The 16323-nt window shown below is 48.2% G+C and overlaps 1 protein-coding gene across 18 annotated transcripts in view; it reads left to right on the top strand.

Annotated features, from left to right (window-relative positions):
• Plekha6 (pleckstrin homology domain containing A6) overlaps window positions 1–16323 on the top strand; it is a 142939-nt gene that overhangs the window by 69758 nt on the left and 56858 nt on the right. Inside the window, exon 1 of one of the 18 annotated variants that reach the window (XM_048809751.1) lies at window positions 14521–14660. The exons of the other annotated variants lie outside the window; for them this stretch is intronic. The gene's annotated coding sequence lies outside the window, so the exon portion shown is untranslated. Of the gene's footprint in view, window positions 1–14520; window positions 14661–16323 lie in introns of those variants that run through there. 18 annotated transcript variants of the gene reach the window in all.

Below are 16323 nucleotides of genomic sequence, written 5' to 3'. Positions count from 1 at the left end.
GTGGCGCGGGTGGGCTGTGGGGTATGAGGCAGGAAGAAGACAAGGTGAAGCTGGCAACTTAGGGAGACCCTGTCTCAAAATTTTAAAAAGACTGGATGTAGCTCAGTGGTAGAGCACTTGCCTAATGTGTGCCAGCCCCTGGTTCAATCTCAATTACTGAAAGAAAAAAAAATAGTACTTTTCTGAGATGCTCAAGCCAGAAGGGTAGAAGGTATTAACCGTCCAGCTTGGCTTCTTCTGAATGCAAAGGTCAAGGACATGACACGGACCTTTTATTTGGTTTTGTTTGTTTAGGTACTGGTGATTGAACCTGGGGGCACTTAGCCACTGAGCCATATCCCCAGCCATTTGTGGGGTTTTTTTTTTTTGAGACAGGGTCTTTTTAAGTTATTGCAGCTGGCTTTGAACTCAGGATCGTCCTGCCTCAGCCTCCTGAGCTGCTGGGATTATAGGCGTGTGCCACCACGCCTGGCATGACTGGGACCTTTAAAGACATCCTGGGTTTATCATGGGTAGGCCATAGAAATCATATTGCCAGTCCTGGGCCATCTTTGTCTCTAACTTGCTTTGTGGTCTTGGGCAACTTCGTCCATATCTTCTGGCCTCAGATGCTTCGTCTGTGAGATGAGGGAATTGAATTGAATTGCCACCAGTCTGATGTTTAACTCTGCCTGCTTCAGTGCTCCACTTGACAGTGGAGACTCTCCAAGAACATAGGGTAGACCTGACCATTCTGAGAGAAGAGCGTCCCCTACCTCAGCCAGCACTGCAAGTCTCCGGCGGTTCGATTGCCTGTCTGTTGGAAGGTGGCTTAAGGTGGCAGGATGGAGCCTGGCTGGGTATCTGGCAGATCCAGGGTCAGAAATGAGAAGCCCACTTAGGTGACTGTGCCTCCGAGAAGGTTGAGTCATACAGTGACCCACCAATTCCTACCATGTCTGGCTAGAGCCAAGAGATCTGAGGAATGGAATTGCCCAAGGTTGTTCACTGTATTGACCAGGACTGGTTTCTCATTTTAAAAGCCTCCCGGGGCCATGAGATGGCATCAGGAGAAACATGCCAAACCTGTTCCACTGTATGTTGCATGTGTCTGTCCCCCCCCCCCCCTCACCTTCAGAGTCCCATCTTCATCGTCACCCTCACACTCAGAAGCTTTTCCTTCCTTTTGTCCAGGTGCCTGCAAACCCAGATCCCCCTTCTCATGGTGTGTCCTTGGCTGGGTCACGTATGCCCCTGGGGTGCCTCTAGGGAATAGGTGATGCGGATGACGCTGTGGGGTGGTAGGGCAGAGAGGGCTGGGAGCCCAGTGAGGTGGGGAGTCGGGAGGCATGTTTGGAATCCCGAGGCATGTCTATACCTGAAGTCCAACCAAATAATAACAACACACTGCCTCTACCCGTCTGCTCGGCGTAGAAAAGCAGCAGGGTTTTATGGGCCGGTCTTTGGATCGTCTCCCCTGCCCCATATCAACTTGCGTTCCAGGGAGCCAGCTCCGGGCTGCAGGAACCCAGAGATCCTCTCCAGGTTGGAGGTGAGGCAAGGGGCTTTGAATGGCTGTCATGAGTGTCAGTATCTTTAGCTTAAATCACTCTGGGGACTGTCCTGAAATCCCTGTCTTTGGGGACTAAACTGTGGTTATAGAGTCCTACACTTCATTATTGGAAACTTGCAGGGCCTGTGGAGCTTAGCTCAGTACATGGCACATACTGTGTATTACATAAAGCCTCCAGCAGGCACTGAGCAGCTCCACCATCAGACATTTTAATAATGCTGCAGCAAGACTTATCTAAAGAGTCACGTAAGTGGGATACATAGAGTCTCATACCAGGTCAGGTTATGTTCTGCTGCCAGATAGGTTCAAGTCTGGTTGGGTTTTGCTGCCAGTTAGGAAAAACAAAACAAAACAAAAAAACACTTTGTTTTTAGCTGTCTGTGGATTTTGGAATGCTATGAAAGCACCGTGGTTCTGTGTTGCCTCCTATAATCTTAAAAGGTTGGAATTATCTTCCCATTTTACAGATGAGGAAGCTGGGGCTCAGGGGATCAGGGACTTGCCTAATGCCCTTCAGCTGGCAAGTGGCCAAGCTGTGATTCCAGGTCTGTCTGTCTATAGACTTTTTCCTCAGGGTAGGGATCTTGCCTCCTTTGGAAGGAGCGAAGAAACATCCAGGGTGGGGCCGGGGAGCTCCAAATCTGGCGTCTCCTCTGGCGGGAGGCACTTTCTGCACATTTGGAAGGGATCATTTATTGACTCATTCTTATTTATACATTGACTGCTGGGACCTCAGTAGGCTAAAAAGCTCCGAAGAGAGGAAGCTAAAGTTCAGTCAACTTTGTGGCTTTACAAGAAGAATCCAGCTGGCTTTGTGGGGGCTGAGAGAGCCAAGAACAAATGGGGTCAAGTTGGGTTGAGTGAGGGAATCATCATCCGCAGTGGAGGGGGCCCCTGTGCAGAGCTAATGGAATGCTCTGTGCTTCCTGCCTCCCCACCGGCTCCTGGCTGCACAAGTCTCATTCAGAGTGCAGAGCATCTGGAGAGAGGGCCCAAGTGCTAGGACCACAATCCCCAGATAAGGATGAGAGTGATGTGCAGCTTGGGATAGGGAGAATTCAATTAGGGGGTCTCACTGGTCTTCATTAATGATGTGAAAAGACGTCAGAGGAAGTGCTAATTCAATCTGCCGAACATAACACTTCATTGGAAAGATGGACATGGGCCTGCTGCGTGGGCAATGGTATAGATGACCTCCCTCTAGCATCCCTCTGGATGCTATTGGATAGCCACTGCCATCTCTGGCTCATGCCTAGGTCAGGTCAGATTTGGACCCTCTCTAGGCAGGCACATGTGTCCACGGTGCTTCTCTGCAGAGAGGAGCCTGTTGTCAGTGAACTCTAAGCAGCAGAAGTGCCAGCTGGTCTGGAGGAGAGTGGCCTGTGCTGTGTCCTTCATTAGGAAGATACCCACTAGGAGGGATGGTAGGTTAGTTGCCATAGGAACAAGGAACATCTGCTCCAGCCAATTAGAGAACAGATGGGGGGGTTGGGGCGGAAATCTTCTTAAAGGGACCATTGGTGCCAGGGAAGTAGACTCTCCTAAAGAACACTTGAGGGGCAGACTGGACCCATTGGCCTGTGAGAATTGTGGGGTTCTAAAACAGCAGAGGACCCAGGTACTTTAGAAAGTACTGGAAAGAATGCACGACTTTCTTCTCGGTGATGGCTGTCCATTGTTGGGAATATGCTTCAAAGTTTTGCCCACTTGCTAGCCACCAGCTCGGCCTTCCCTGAGTCCTTCAGCCGGCAGGAGTCAATGACTTACTACACGCACCTGGGGATCTTAGGGCCAACCCGCGTCTCCTGTTGCCAGCTCCCTCTCACTGGTGCATACCTGGAGCTTCTCCATGCTGTGGTAGTGAGCTTGCCTGCTTTCTCTCAACCCTGTCTCCATCCTTGTCCTCCCAGATGGCTTGGCCCATAGGGAAACCAAGACCTCCCAGAACTCCTAGTCCTATTCCTTCTTCCTCCCATTTGCCTCGTTTCTCCCTCATACTGACCGTGCATGGCAAGTTGAGGTGAGATGCTGGGTCTTCTAGAAGTCACCTGATCCCTTCCCTGGTATTAGAGGGGAATCTTCTGGATCCAAGTTAAGAAACCACTCAAAACAGCTAAAGTCCCAGTGGAGATTTAATATGAGGGTACTGGCGTGTTTCTCAGAGCTCAAGGTCCGGAGACATGGCTGGACCACAGGAACGAATTGGAACCAAGAAGCCATATGCCACGGCGTGACCTCGGCTGGCTCCCTCCTTTTGCGGGTTGCAGAGAGGACTTTCAGCTTCCTGGTCAGCCCACAGGGTGGGAGAGATGGGAGGCTGTTTCCCTTGTGTCCAGGTTGACCAGTGGGGTCACCTGGAAAAGGACTGATCTCTCTTCTCTCTCAATCCTGGTTCTCATCTTGGGGGAGAGATTTTGGCTGAGCTGAGATCACAGGGTGTACCAGATAACCAAGAGAATGGCACAAGTGGTAACCAAGACAGTCCCGAGTTTTGGGAATGTGGCTATTTCCATGGTAACTGTGGATGTTGGAGTGGGGGCAGTTTCTAGAAAGGGGCATACATGAGTTTGGCTTGGAGAGTTTACACCCCTGGCCTCTCATGCTCAGCTCTTTTGCTGTCTGATGATGACCACTGACAAGGTCTAGTAGATAGCATGGCAGTGTGACTGAAGGAGCCAGGACATGGTTATGTCACTGCCATTCCCCATGGGCAGAGCCTGAAACAGTGGCCGTCCCACCTGTTACCCTATCCACTGGTAAAATGCTATTGTTTTATTTAAGTCCTTCGTAGCAGATTCAGACACCAGGGAGTCAACGTCCAATCACTTCACATTTGGAAAGCTCATCACCGATTCTAAATTCAGTCCTTCATAATGTAATTGAATTCGTCTATGGTCTCTCATTCCATCTTGGGCTTAGAGGAGGATTGAGGCCCCCATCTTTTAGATGGACCAAATTAATGAAGATAGAATTATTTCTGCATGACGGAAGGCTGAGGCAGGAGGATTTCACTAAGCCTTGATACTTAGTGAGACTCTCAGCAACTTAGTGAGACCCTGTTTCAAAATAAAAAAAACTAAAAAGGGCTGGGGATGTAGCTCAGTGGTAAAGTGCCCCTGGGTTAGATCCCCAGTAATCCCCCCGCCCAAAAAAGATATTATTTCTGCATGAGAAGACAAGAGTTTAGGTGAAGGGGATTTGGAATTTGGCACCTTTCTGGATGGCCGCTACCTTTCATCCAAAGAAACCCCAGAGAAGAGAAAAGACAAGCCCCTGACTGCATACAGAAATGGCAGAGAGCGCTCTTCTAGATTTCTCTTTCCCATGCTCCACAAACCCAATCAAGTTCGGACCATAAGAAAGGTGTGGAGGTTCAGGGAGGTCAGGGGGGCTGGGGAGATACGAGGTATAGGAAGAGGACAACAAAGGGATCGTAGGCCAAGATGCCATCGTCCCTCCTTTACCTACATTAATGGAGCTTGGGGGGGGGCTGGGTAACCCAGATAGGCAAAGAGCCCCAAGTCTTTTTTGATCTTTGACAATGAACAAACTCACAATTAGCAATGTAGAGGGGGATGGATTTCACTTCCTATGTTTCTGGTGTCCCACAGCTTGGGAGACTGAGATGATGATGGCCATTAACTGTCACGGGCATTGTTTAAAGCTTTCTGTGTGTAGGAAGTCATTGAATTCTTACAACAAATCCCACGAGGTACAAGGTTACAGCTAAGAAACTGAGGCATAAAGAGTTTGAGTAACTTGTCCAAAGCCCCAGTGCTCCCAAGGAGCTGAGCAGGATGCAAATTTAGGATGCAGATTCTTCCTCCTCTCCCTTCTGATGAGGAAGTCAAACAGTTCTATCCCAGGTGAGCTGGGAGGAGGCCCCCCAGTGGATGGAGCTTCTCCAGGGCAGGGCTCTTGTCCTCTGTAGCTGTGCTGAGCTCAAATGGCCGTAGTAGAATTTCTTGACGGAAAGAGGAAAGTTAGAGGTGGACGAGGATTAATCTTTATTCTGAGATTTTTGTCTTTCTTTTTTTTTTTTAATTTTTTTTTTTTAGTTATAGATGGACACAATACCTTTATTTTATTTGTTTATTTTTATGTGTTGTGGGGGATCACACCCAGTGCCTCATGCAGACTAGGCAAGCGCTCTGTCACTGAGCCACCACCCCGTCCCTAAGATTTTTTCAACAAGAGAAAAACAATTCACATTTAGATGAAGCATGTTTTCTGCTACCAGAAGTTTAAATGGCACATCACAGACAAATGTTGTTAGAGCCAGGAGATTTTTTTTTAGGAAGAAGGATGCATTAGTCAGTCGGTGACCTCCTCCATCGGAATCTATCTATATCTCTACCCTGCCGATTCTTTTAATTTCTCTCTCAGTGGAGCTGGTGGCTGGGAGGGAGGGATGTGGAGGTGTCTCTGTGGGTGGTGAGAACCATATGCCTACCCGACCCCACCTTCCTGGGGTCACATAGGAGAAGCTGCCATGATGCTCTGCCATATTCTGTCCTCTTCCATATTCACTCCCTAAATCTCTCACCTCCATCCACCACGTGTGCAGATGTGGAACAGCAGTCCCGGGGCTGGAGGAGCAGGCAGAAGGCAGGCCCCAGGCCCTGCTTGGCTGTGCTCCTAGGGCTGTGTGGGAGGGCGCCGCAGAACTACCTTCCTCCCATCTCGCCTGACTTCCCTGGAGCCAGTGAGGTGGGGGAGTCTCTGAGCGGAGCAGCAGGAGGGCCTGGAGAGGCCCAGGAGCTAGACTATTTCTGTAACACAGACACATCTGCAGCCAGCCACAGAGAAGGTCAGTCTCTGGGCGCAGGGCTGGAATGCAGGGCCCGGCAGTGGGGAGAGCTGTGGTTTCCCCCTTTCTGGCAGCCTGGAGGGCTTTGCTGTGTGTGCCCTTTGGGGAAGGTGGGGCTGATTGTAGCCAAACATGTGGACCAGGGAGATGGCCATGATGCAGTATACTGGAGAGGGTGGGATGGGACACCCACGGCACCGAGGGGCACAGGAACTGAATTCCAAGGTGTGGGAATTCTAGCTCATGCTCTGTGCCATTTAAAAATAATCAGGTCAGGCAGAGCACTGAGTGAGAGGAAGTAGCGTTGGAAAGAGACAGGGAGGCTCACGGAGACACACGTGTGCGAGTGTGGGCCAGTGGTCACTCATGCACGCGGGGCAGGCTGTAAGTTGATGTGAAGTAATGTGGCTTCTCATTGAGGTCCCTCACTGGCACTGGCCCTTTCCAAGGTTCTGACACATAAATTCATATTTGTAGTCTCTTTCTTAATAAGGACCCCACGTCATGTAAGGGTTAGGCCTCACCACGCCTGTCTCTGCTTCTGCATCCGGGCATCAAAGATACACACCCACCCCTCCTGGCCTCACGCTGCCTCCTCACAGCCCTGTCCCCTGCTCACATTTGTCCTGGAGAGTCTATGCTTCCCTCTTGTCCCCACATGTGCACGCATGTGGTTTGGGGCTTCTTGAGTGTCTGTTTATAGTTAGAAAATTGCCCTGCTCCCCCTCTGCCTCTGTCACAGAGGGAACATTGGAGGGAAGTCTGACTGCTACGTGACCTCTGGCCACCCTGCCCACCCCCTTCCGCCCTCTAGGCACACGATCCCCGAATTTACTCTCCTGCTCAGGCTGTGAGTCCTCCCAGCCTAATCTAACCCTCTCAGCTGGAGAGAGGGTTTCAGGTGAGCAGTTGGCCTTTGGAGAGAGGCTTTTCCAGAAGAACCCAAAGCTCCCAGGCTTTGGGTGGCTTCTTTTGTGCTCTCATGTACTCTAGGGGCCACTCATTTCCCTCCCTTGTGTCCAGTGGGCCCCCAGGGAACAAGAACTTGTCTACGTGATAGAGCTGCACGGGTAACAGCAAGAGCACTAGAACTTGAGATTCTTCGTGCCCAGTGATGATGCTCCTAGAATTCACTTGCTTTTTAATTTCCAAGTAAGACGTGACAGAAGAAAAAGTCTACGTCCCAGTTCCAAAGGCATCAGGGCGGGCATGCACGCACACTCCTGTAATCCCAGCTGCGAGTGTGGGCCAGCGGTCACACATGCACACAGGGCAAGTTGATGTGAAGGCCAGAGGCAAGAGGATTGCAAGTTCAAGGCCAGCCTCAGCAATTTAGCAAGGCCCTAAGCAACTCAGCGAGACCCTGTCTCAAAATATTAAAACAGGGTTGGGGATGTGGCTCAGTGGTTAAGCACCCCTGGGTTTAATCCCCAGTACCAAAAAAAGAAAGAAAGAAAAAAGGGACTAGAGGCAGACCTCCCTCCTGTTTGAGATTCCCAGGTGCCCATTATTCTGTTCCTAGACTGCCTCTTTCCATCACTTGATCTGGGGTTTTAAAGGCTTCACAAACTAGATTTAGGAATCTCTGTGCCATCTTGATGGATGATTTCCTTAGGAACAATTACTAAACATCCATCTTTATGTGACAGTGTGGTGAAGGGTTTTATAATCTGGTCAAAATTAGGTCATTGTCTCCTAGAGGTGAACAGTTCAAGGCAGATGCAGGCAGACGATAATGATTACTGGCATTTATTGAACATTTATTAAGTGCCAGCAGCTCCCTTGAATTCTCCACTGGTATAATCTCACTTAATCCTGTAATGAACCCACGAGGTGGGTCCTTCTATTGACTTCTTTTGACAGCTGGAGGAATAGTGCACAGAGAGAGGTAAGTCATTCACCCGAAGTCCCTTAGGTAGTAACTGCCGGAGCTGCGATTGGAACAGGGACAGTCTGGCTCCACAGCCAAAAATCTCAAGACGAATGCAGAATTCAGTGCAGTGAAAATAAACGGAAGGATTAGTTGGTAGGATGATGCATGAGAAGGGAATTTCAAGTTGCACAACTAACATCAAGTGGGAAGAGAGCCCGCTTTGGACTGTGTCCTGGGCTCTAATCCCTGTTCTCTCTCACTTCCTAACCATGTAGCCTAAGGCTGGTTACCTGGCCTCCGGTTCCTCCTCAAAGAATAAGACAGCGGTACCTATCTCTGGAGGTTAGCAGAGAATTTGCTAGCATCCTGGCTTGGTGAGGTGTTGATCTCCTTTCCTTTCTGTGCAAGTTGTCAAGTTTTCCTTGGGAGGGTGAGGAGTAATTTGGGAATTCAAGACTAATCCAGTTGTTTCTGGAGGAAAATGTCCAACTAGCCCTGCAATCCCCTGCCTCCAAGAGACTTCTTGCCGCCACCATCTCCTCCTACTTCTCCTCCAGGCTTGCCTGCAGTTGGAGGAGTTGCGGGCAGCACAGGGCAGAGTGTTTGGCTTCAGGCAGCTGTCAGACAGCTGTCACCCTTTTGGTCTCTCTTCCTTCATCATCATCCTCTTTTTTTTTTTTTCCTTTTAAAAACAAGGACAGCCTCTTGCATAACCACAGTGCAATTAGCAAATTCTGGAAATCTAATACTGATACTGTTCTAACATACAGTTCATGTTTAAATTTTTCCAAGTGTCCTAATAATGTCATTTTAGAATCTAATTCAGGGTCGAGTCTCTTTGCTCTCTCAGGTTAACCTGGGCGAGTCCCTCGGCTTTTCTTCGTTGTTCGTGGATGGACCTTTCTTTAAGAGCACACATCTTATCTGGGCCTTCCTGGTCTTGTCCAGTCTTTCTTTTCCCTCTCTCCCTCTCCCATCCTTGAGCAGGCCTGACTACTAGGGTGAGAGGCTTAGGGCACTCTCTCTGGACACGAAATTTAAGACACAGTTTGCCAAAAAAGCTGGGTAATCAAGATTAATAATACTTTAATGCATATTTTAAAATATCAACCTAATGCAAGCATTTCATTCATTTTTTTTCCCTCCCATACTGGGGATTGAACCCAGGGCTTTGAGCATGCCAGGCAAGCACTGACTATACCCCAGCCCTTTTTGATTTTTGATTTTGAGACAGGGTCTTGCTAAGTTGCCAAGGTTGGCCTCAAACTTGAGCTCCTCCTGCCTCAGCCTTCTGAGCACACCATGACTGACATTTTTATTACTGCATGGGCATATTTATTTATCTTTTTAAAGGCAACATTGATTAAGTATTACTTTTTCAAAGTGCCAGTTCAGGGAATGTGGCTCACTATAGAGCCTTGCCTAGCATGCATGAGGCCCTGGGTTTGAACTTTATTACTGAAAAAACAAACCAAAAGATTGCATCAAAAATAGTATAAATCATTCCCCCCACTCTCCCACCCCCCAGTTCTGGGGATTGAACTCAGGAACTCACGTATAATAAGCAAGCTTTGTACCACTGAGACATATATCCCCAGGCCATCCCACCCTTCTTTTTTTATTTTGAGACAGAGTCTATTGCCTAGGTTGGCCTCAAACTTGGGATTCTCCTGCCTCAACCTCCTGAGTAGCTGGAATTACAGGGGTGCACCACCCCTCCTGGAGAATAGTATAAATCATGCTTGCTGAATTTTTGGGTGCCCTTGTGCTTCTGCCCCTGTGGTCTACAGGGTGGGTTCTCTCCTGCCCATCATCCCATTCTCAGAACAAGGGAGAAAGAGAGGTGGGGCCCAGCCAGCTGCTGTCCTTGTCCTGGGCCAGAAGGGAGGAGGAGGGAGAGTGGGGACCGGGAGAAGAGGAGGGAGAAGAATGGTACAAGGGCCTCTGGCTGGGAGCTAACAGCTTCCAGCTGCTTCCACACCCAGTAGACTTCCGCTGGGGGAGTGGTGGTTGGTTGGTTTTTTTTCCTCTCTTCCCATCAGATGTGTGATCTAATTAGATTCGGGGACCCCTCACCCTACTAGTGCTCTCTGTCCTAACATCACAATGGTTCCCTTAATTGAACCTGTTCTGACCCCAGGTCTGCTGCTGTTCTTATGCTTCCAAGGAGCCCTGAGGTTCTGTCCCTAGCATGCCCCATGAACCGCGGGGCTGTGGGGGGGGCCTTTCACAGGATCTGTCCCCCAGCAAGGCTGTCATGCCAGCTACGTCCCTCCACCCTCTCCTGGCTCCCAGAGTCTAGTGGACGGTGGAGCAGTGTCAGGGTGCTCACCTGTCAAGGAGGAAGGCCCCAGGGTGGGCTGTCTTAGCAAAGCCCCTTAACCTCACTGAGCTTCAGAGGTGTGTAGTTTTGTGAGATGCAAGTGGTAGTACTTTTCTACCTGCCTCATAAGATCTGAAAGAATCAAATGAGATAATGAGAGAGTTCTGTGAACGGGTAAAGGGTTTGACTTGACATTCCCCTTTTGTAAACAAATAACGTCCTTTATTTTTATAAAGTCCATGTTCAGATCTGCCTCATTCATTGATCCAAACTCATGAGAGGGAGGAACACAGGCTGCTCACACTCCTGCTCATCTGCCTTCACACAGCATTTCTATCAGCGGGAAGCAGGTATCTGGGAAGCCTGGAGTCCTGCCGGCTCCTCCCTCTCCTGTGTTCCATCACCACCTAACACAGTGGGCTCCCTGGAAACAGTAGTGGTCTTTTTTTTTTTTTTTAATACAAGGCTCGTCTGAAGCTTTTGCTTATTATAACTTTATTGAGGTATAATTGATACATGATAGACGGCATGTATTTAAAGAGTAAAAACTTGATATGTTTTGTGAAACCATAACCACAATTAAGAGAATGAATGTAACTCCCCAGAGTTTCTTCCTGCGTTTTTGTAATCCCTCCCTCTACCCTGTCCCCAGGCAACCACTGATCTGCTTTGTGTCACTATAGATTAGTTTGCATTTTTTAGAGTTTTTTATAATAGAGTCATTCAGTACGTACTTTCCAAGAGGAGAAAGGACCTGTCTTCTTTCACTCTGCATAATTATTTTGAGATTGATTGTGTTTTTGGTAATCAATAATTTGTTTTCTTTCTTGTTGAGGAGTGTACTTTTGTGTAGATGTACCCCGTGTATTGTATCCATGGGTTCATGGACATTTGGGTGGTTTGCAGTTTGGGGCTATTACAGGAATCTCGGTGTACGAGTCTTTGTGTGTGTGGACATATGCTGGGATTTCTTTCAGGTGAATACCCAAGAGAAGACTCACTGGGTTGTAGGGATGTATGCGGAGCTTTTGAGGAAACTAGTGTCTGTTTTGCAAAGTGGCTGCACCATTTATATCTCGCCAGCAGTCCATGAGAGTTCCAGTTCCTCCATGTTCTTGGCCATATGGTGGTCTTGAAATTTGGCTGTTCTATGGTGTGTGCATAATGGTGGCTCACTGAAGTTTCAATTTGCATTCCCTGAATGATATGGAGCATCTTTCATAGACTTTAATTTACAGTCCTGTCTCTTTCTTGGTGTTGTTTGCTATCTTAATCTCAAGTCACGAGAGTTCTTCATTTGTTGTACATATAAGTCCTGTGTCAGTTATATGTTGTAGGATGTCTTTATGGTTTTTCGTTTTCATTAACAATGTCTTGATGTTCATTTTATTGAGTTTTCTTTATAGTTGGTGCATTTTGTGTCATCTTTGCCAAACCTGAAGTCACTAAGGTGTTTCTCCCATCTTTTCCCCTAGAAATCTTACAGTTTGGGCTCTTAACATTCAGGTCTGTGATCCATTTTGAGTTACTTTTTAAATGGTAGAGTCAAGATGTATTTGGTTTTTGCTGTTTGTTTGGCATATGGATCTCCAGTTTTTCTAGCACCATGTAGTGAAAAGGTTGTCATTTACCAACCCCTTACCCCACCCCCATTGAAATTGGCCTTATACCTTTGTTGAAAACTTGTTGACTGCCAGGCATGGTGGCGCATGCCTGTAATCTCAGTGGCTCTAGAGACTGAGGCAGGAGGATCATGAGTTCAAAGCCAGCCTCAGCAACTTAGTGAGATTCTGTCTCAAAATAAAATATAAAAAGGACTGGGGATATAAAATAAAATATAAATTAAAACATAAAAAGTGGCTCAGTGGTTAAGCACCCCTGNCAGTAAAAAAAAAAAAAAAAAAAAGAACTTGTTGACCATATGTATGTAGGTTTATTCCTAGGCTCTATTTTTTTCTGTTTATATATACACATATCTTTATACCAACACCACACTGTCTTGACTACTGAGGCTTTATAGTAAGTTTCAAAGCCAGGGAGTGTACATCTTCCAACTTTATTCCTCTTTTAAAATGTTTTTTGATTAGAATTAGCTTGTCTTTTTTTTTTTTTTCCCAGAGATCCTGTTGGGATATTGACTGGGATTGTATTGCATCTATAGAAAAATATGGGGAAATTAGATAACTCAATAATACTGAGTCTTCTATTGAAACAGTATCATTTTCCCTTTATTTAGATTTTATTTAATTTCAGCAGTGTTTTATAGTGTTCATCTTATACATTTTTTTTTTGGCCAAATTTATTCCTAAGTGTTTAATATTTGTTACACAAATTGGGGTTTTAAAAATCTTAATTTTTCATTAAAATTTTAATTTTTCAGTACATAGGAATACGGGTGATTTTTCTACGTTGACCTTGTATCCTGAACCTCTTCCTCCCCTACTTCAAAAGTCAACTGAGCAGGAACCTGGAAATACTGAGGTGCAGGGTGTTTGTGTGCAAACATTGGCATCTTTCAAGTCTTAGTTTGTCTGGGTAGCAGCCCTATAGTAAAGGGTGGAGAAGAGGATGGCGTGATGAACTCTGACCTGCACAGGTAGAACACCCCCAGACCTCAGGGATATTCTTGAGGGCAAACGGAGTAGGTTAGGAATGGGAATGCGATGCAGCCTCTTTAAGAAACTGTGGCCAGCAGCCATCAGGCCATTGGGAATGCAGCCCAGGAGATAAGATAAGGCCCCCTGGCTGGTTTAAACCAGGGTCCTGAGCCACAGTGGCTGGTCTACTGATAGGCAGACAGGAACCAGGGGCGATAAGGAAGATGCCAGCTACTAAAGACAGGCAAGAGGCGAAGCAGCCTAATCACGCATCTGGGGCTGGAGGGGGAAGAGGGTATTGATGTGGGTGTGTAGAGGGGGGGCCCTTGTATTCTTGTGCACATCCTATCATATTTATGATCATGGTTTAAAAAATAAACTCAACTAGGCTATACTTAAGTGCCCTCAGCTTCCTTTATAGTAAATGTTCAATAAATACATGTTTGTTGAATTCTTTTTCCTCTAGTGAGATGCTCTGATATAGGGATCGGAGATTTTCCTCAAACTAGGAAAATCCTGGCAGGGATTTACTCTGACAAGCCTGGAGCTGCTCATTTGCACATATCTGCATAGATTTGCATGCATCCTACACCAAGATACTTTTCGTGCTGGATTTAGATTTCCCCAAATCGTTTTCCTATTTTTAAAGGGATCAAGAAAGAATTTGTCTCTACTCATCCCTGCCTACCTTTCCTCTGCATGGTCCAAAGATGCAAAAGTGATTTCTGCAACTTCAGAACTGTAAAGAATACCTGTGGTTGCAGTTCATGCAGATGCAAGCAATTCCTTCTCTGTCAATCCGTTTCTTCTCTTCCTTTCTCTTTCGACTCCCTGTTCCACTCTCAAAACTCAAGAATGGGGCAGGGAGATATTAAGGCACAGAAGCCCTCTTGCTGAACAGCCAGGAGCTCAAATTGCTTAGAAGCCCTCCAGGATTCTGCATCAGGATAGAGAAATGAAAGGCAGTCCCGTGGATCTGAAGATGGTCCTGCCACGGCTTCCTGTCCCGGGCCTGGGGATGCCATGACTACCTTTGTCTGCTCTTCCTCCTCCAGGAATAAATAAAAATATCATCCCTCCCCCAGATCCTGGTTTCTCTATTGGCCTGCCAGGCAAATATTTCATAATGTGGGCTCATCCAATTGGGCATCATGCCAGAGCCCAGTGCCTCAGGTTGGGAGTGTGCTCCAATCAGGCAGGGCGGCCTGGGTGGGACTAAAGGGTGCTCCCTCCTCACATGGGAGGCAGCGGCATTACTCAGGTGAATGGCATCAAGGTAGGAGTCGCTACTTTTTTTTCGGGGCTGGGCAAAGGGGACAGGGTGGTCCACCAGCCAATGTGACGCAACCTGGCACTGAAGGGGTTAAGGCCGGGCGGCATGTGTGGCTGTTAATGATTGCTCCCCTCCAGGGACCTGGTGAGCATTAAAGGAAAACCTTTCCCCTGTTCCTGAGTGTGGAAGGAGGCAGGGCTAGGGACAGCAGAGGGGACGCAAAGAAGAGCCGGTGAGTAAATGGTTATCTGTCCGCTGTCTGTCTGTCCGGGTTACTCTGAAGCAGGTGAGGAAGCACTAGACAGACCCATTCCACCAGCAAGAGCTGGCCTTTGTCACTTCCAGATGCAGAGTCTCAGTGCGGGGCGGGATTTTAGAATCACTCTTATTTATTTGAAGAAAATTTTCAGAATCGTTTTTTGTCCAAGGGTTGAACTCCTCAGCCCTGAAGCTGGAGGTGCAAACAGGCATTGTCCTGCGACAGAGACAATGGTTTCCTGTGGCCACCCTTGCACACAAAGCTGGAGACCGGCTCTTCCCTCGCCTCTGAGCCATTGTCTCCAGAGAGGGGCTTGGGAGCTCTGGGCAGAGGCAGCATCAGTCTCTCTCTGGGCTGATTTCCTGGGACCCTGCCATGGCTGGCTAGGACAGTGTACTATTGCAAAGGCCACAGTCCACTGTGGAGAGGGACAGGTGGGACAGAACGGGGTGACTGCAGAGAGCTGGGGGTGAATTCTTCACCCCCAATGACAAAGTTGTCATTGGGGAGCCAGAAAGAGAAGCAATCTTTGGAGTTTCGATTTCTGTCGTCCCCATTTCCTCCCCTTCCCTGAGCGACCCTTATCTCCTCACTTTCTATAGCATTTGTTCTCTGTGACACCTTCCTGTGACATGTCAGGCTTGAGTAAGGCGTGTGCGCAGGGGTCCCTCGGCTCTGCAGGAGGAGCGAGGAGGGGGACACACTGGCTTTCCTCAGCTGATGGGATCGCGCGGGTCTCTACTCAACATGTGCTCATGTGAGAACAAGAATGAGACCCTCAAAGGAGAAATGTTGACGTTACCCCCTCCCTTTGCTGGGGGCCCTTTTGTTGTCCTTCTTGGGAGGAGAAAGATTGGATGACATAATGGTGATGTTAGGCTGGACCTCGACAGGGACTCCGGCCCTAAGGGGCCTGTTGGACAGGAACACGCTGCTCCCTGGGCCAGTCTTGAAGACATATTTGAGAGAGAGTCAACCCAATCCCGCTGGTGGCTGTCACTTGGTGCTTCCTCTGGTTGGGCTGCCGGATAGGCAAACAGAAACCAGGCGCAATCAGAGGGGAGGTGCCAGCCCCTAGGCTCGGCAGGGCAAGAGCAAGAGCAGCCAAGTTTTTGGGCATCTGAGGCCAAGAAAGAGAGGGAAGTAGAGTATAGGAGAGGAACGGGCACACTGTCCCATAGGCCTGGTATTAAGAGTCAGCCATAAATGCGACTAGCCGGGTTCCATCTTGCACTTGCAGAAGTAGAGAGGACTGACTGTCCCCAGGTGGGTGGGCTTCATGGGGCCATCTGTGCACCGGCTCCCTTGCTCAGAGGCCCCTTGGTTGGTTTAACACTCTACTGTTGTCTTCCGGAAATTCTTAAGTTGTGCACAAGGGGCCCTGGGATTTTCTTTTGCACTGGGCCCTGTAACTTGTGCAGCCATTCCTGTTCCCAGACCCAGCAGAAGTTGCAACAGCTGGATAGTTGGTCCAACAGGTGTAGGCAGACTCACCTGTTACTCAGGTGTCACTTACCAAAGCTGGCTTCTGTCCTGGCTGGGGCCTGTACAGTGTCCTATCCCCTTTGCTTCTCTCTCTTCACTCCCCCCCCCCCCCCAGCCACCAGCTGTTGTGTTGCTCCTCATTGCAACGTTC

This window comes from Marmota marmota, unplaced genomic scaffold (genome assembly GCF_001458135.2).
Source record: "Marmota marmota marmota unplaced genomic scaffold, marMar, whole genome shotgun sequence".
NCBI lineage: Eukaryota > Metazoa > Chordata > Mammalia > Rodentia > Sciuridae > Marmota > Marmota marmota.
Note: the sequence above shows the minus strand (reverse complement) of the source record. Positions and strands in the feature narration are given on the sequence as shown.